Raw genomic sequence first — 3,295 nt, 5'->3', positions numbered from 1 at the left:
ATAATTTTCTGAGTACAGCTGTGTATTGGATATTCAAATCTACGAAACTTGAGGTGGTTTGATGACATTATTATCATTAGAAATTAAATATTATTATAGTTAATATCATGATTCATCTATTTTTCATTAATTGTACATAATATTGATGCTATATTGATGACATGTAAGTGAAACGTTTTGAGGTTATGTAATTAAATGTAGAGAATATCTTAATTTAGATCTTCATTTCTATAATTTACTGAGTGGCTGCTATATATAACTACAAAACTTAAGTAAGATAATAATATTGTTATTAAAAATCAAATATTTTTATACTTATTAGCCCAGTGGGGTTGGGTCTTTTTCATATACTTAATGGCGGTGTAGTGTAGATATTGATATGTGTCATTGTCTTCAGTATTGGCTCGAGAGAGCGCAAAAATTACAGTTCCTAAGGAAAGATCAAAAGATATTACTTACTGACAAAATAAGAGGCCTAGAAAATTTTGTAGTCTCCAGATCATTTCAGCAAGATCTCTTAGTAGGATAAAATGATTTTACGCTCTACATTTCAAGTTCTACATGCAGCAGCTATACGAAAATGCTATTGTTCGAAAGCTTAGCAAACCTGACTTTTTTTTTTTTTTTTTTTTAACTTTTGCCTACAATCCACAATGACCTGAAATAGCTACTGCTATCGTCCTGACATTGATACTTGCGTTTTCGCGTTGAAACTCAAAAACTGAAGTTGGATAGGTTCAAGAGAAAGTATTTGGCCTAAAAAATCCATTCAGAGGGAGTATGTTTCATTATTATGGAAGCAAACAACTATCAAAAAGACAAGTATTCTTCACTGAAAATAAATCTGAAAAATTTTTATTTGAACGTCTAACGAACTTAGTTTGCAGCAGTATTTGCTGCACAAGCCACTAGTAATATTTGTAATATTGACAATATTAATATTTGAGGAGAAAAATCCTGGCCAAACAAGTCACTCAGCTGAGTGCCCCCTTTTATAATGGCAGTTTATTTGGACATAAAACGTCAGCCTAACTTGGAGTCAGGCCAAAAGGGCGACATTGAAGGAGGAGGGTTCGGTCCGGTGCTATGGATTGAATTCGGCGTAGCTCAGTGGTCAGAGCGCTTGGTACGTAGAACCAAGAACCCGGGTTCGATCCCCGGCGCCGGAGCGAATTTTTCTTCTCAAATATTAATTGTCAATATTACAGATATTATTCTGTAGGACAAATTAATAAAATATCTTTAAAATAAATAGGCCTATTGGCAAAACTGTATCTGAAGATGCCATACCAGGCGAAAACGTTAATATAAATGTTATATTGATGCCTAACACGTAAAATATTACGTGTTAATGTAATCGAAATAGGTAAGTCATAAGATTGAAAATAATCCTTATATTATAGACAGGGTGGTTCACGTGGAGTTACCGCTATTTACGGAGCTTACTTCCGAAGACATTCTAAACAGAACATGTCACATAAACATGGATCCTATTCTCAATATTTTCGGAGTTACACTTATTTGAAATTGTTTCGAAAAATGCCATTATTCTTCAGTTTTAAGGGTAAAGAATATTACAGATAAAGAATGAACTATTCAGGAGTAACATTTCTATAATTAGCTAGTATTCTGTAGCTAAAAATGTGTATGTATTTATTTACACTGCAAGTGGGCAATCACCCGGTGGCAGTGGTATATACAATATTAACAATACGCAATAAAATGATAACCAATACACAATAAAATTTACAATACACAATACAATTTTACAACACATATACAATTTTACACACAATACAATAATAATACATAATACAATTTAACACAATAATAATAAAACATAAAATAAAATACCTCATTTTACAATACAACCTACATAATTATCTATAGGTCCTACATAAGTTTCAATAGTCTTTCACTTTACTCTCATCTCATTCCCTGTAGTGGCACTATGACGCATTTCACTGACACTTTAGCACACATTTCACTGACACTCTGTAACACATTTCACTGACACTATAGAACACATTTCATTGACGCTATAAATTATCACTGATCGGAACTGTTCACTGCACTGTAAAACCATAACTTCACTGACTCACCTCGCTTCACTGATACAACAGTTCAAATAAGTCAAATAATTACACCCTTATGCATACTTATAAACAGAACTACATTTAAACTAAACATTTCTAGTCTAAGGCCGTCTTACACGCTAGTTTTAAATAATTTACAATTCAAACCAAGGAAGTAAACTCGTCAGCCTAGATAAATACATGTCACCTTAAAAAAATTAAATGTTGAATGTCACCTTAATTTTAATTTTCACTTTATATACAACTTTTTAAATTATTCTTGAATCTCCTTAAGGAAGGACAGCCCTCAAAGACCGCTGCAGGTAGGTCATTCCAATCATTTATAGTTCTATTTAAAAATGAGAATTTACCTACATCCGTTTTCTGTTTCCTACATTTGATTTTAAAATCATGATCGTTCCTACCATAGTACGTTGGCTTTTCTAACCGAGCCGTTATGTCTACCCATGCTTTCTGACCTAGATGTGCTCTATACAATGATGTTATTCTAGTTTTCCTACGTCTGTTTTCCAAAGTTTCCCATTTAAGTTCTTTTATCGTATCGTTTCCATCTTCTCTTTTACCTTTAACAAATTTAGCTGCCCTATACTGGATTCTTTCTAAGGAATTTATCTGGTATATTCTATAGGGATCCCAACATGTAGTTCCGTGTTGTGAATTCTATAGTTGCTTCTGATATAAACTAATTTCAATGTTTGTCATCTGTCAGGTTGATCACAGTTGTGTCGAAAAAGTATAATTTAACAGTGAAGAAAAACTTTTTCGACACAACTGTGATGAACCTGACAGCTTACAAACATTGAAATTAGTTTATATCAGAACTACATTTGCTCATACACCCTTATTCGTGGTGATGTCCTCAATTTTCATCACGATCTGGCCGGAGATATAACATATGCCGCCTGGATGGAAGACCAGCACTTGAGCCACAAATGCAACTGGAACAATATTCCCTTAATTTAATTCCATTTACGAGCAACTCATTGACCTATAACAGGAAGCGTAATTATTAAGGTAACATTTTCCCCTCTATTAGTGTAAGATCTTAAACGCCATAAAGAACAGTTCATAAATATGAAATGAATAACTTATTTTTTTATCTAAACGACTAATACAAATTTCCAAACCTCGCGCATGTGGGTGGGCAATTACAGTAGTAAAATATGACTGCGATAGCAAAATTTGTCCTGATCTTCACT

The 3,295-nt window shown here is 33.1% G+C and overlaps 1 non-coding gene across 1 annotated transcript; it reads left to right on the top strand.

Moving 5' to 3' along the window:
* The first annotated feature begins 1,096 nt into the window (after nucleotides 1-1,096).
* Nucleotides 1,097-1,169, top strand: TRNAT-CGU (transfer RNA threonine (anticodon CGU)). Its single transcript has one exon. It is a non-coding gene; the product is annotated as a tRNA-Thr (tRNA).
* The last annotated feature ends 2,126 nt before the right edge of the window (nucleotides 1,170-3,295 follow it).

Source organism: Periplaneta americana, chromosome 1, assembly GCF_040183065.1.
Source record: "Periplaneta americana isolate PAMFEO1 chromosome 1, P.americana_PAMFEO1_priV1, whole genome shotgun sequence".
Classification (NCBI taxonomy): Eukaryota; Metazoa; Arthropoda; class Insecta; order Blattodea; family Blattidae; genus Periplaneta; species Periplaneta americana.
The sequence above is the reverse complement of the archived record's forward strand: the minus strand, read 5'-3'. Positions and strand labels throughout refer to the sequence as shown.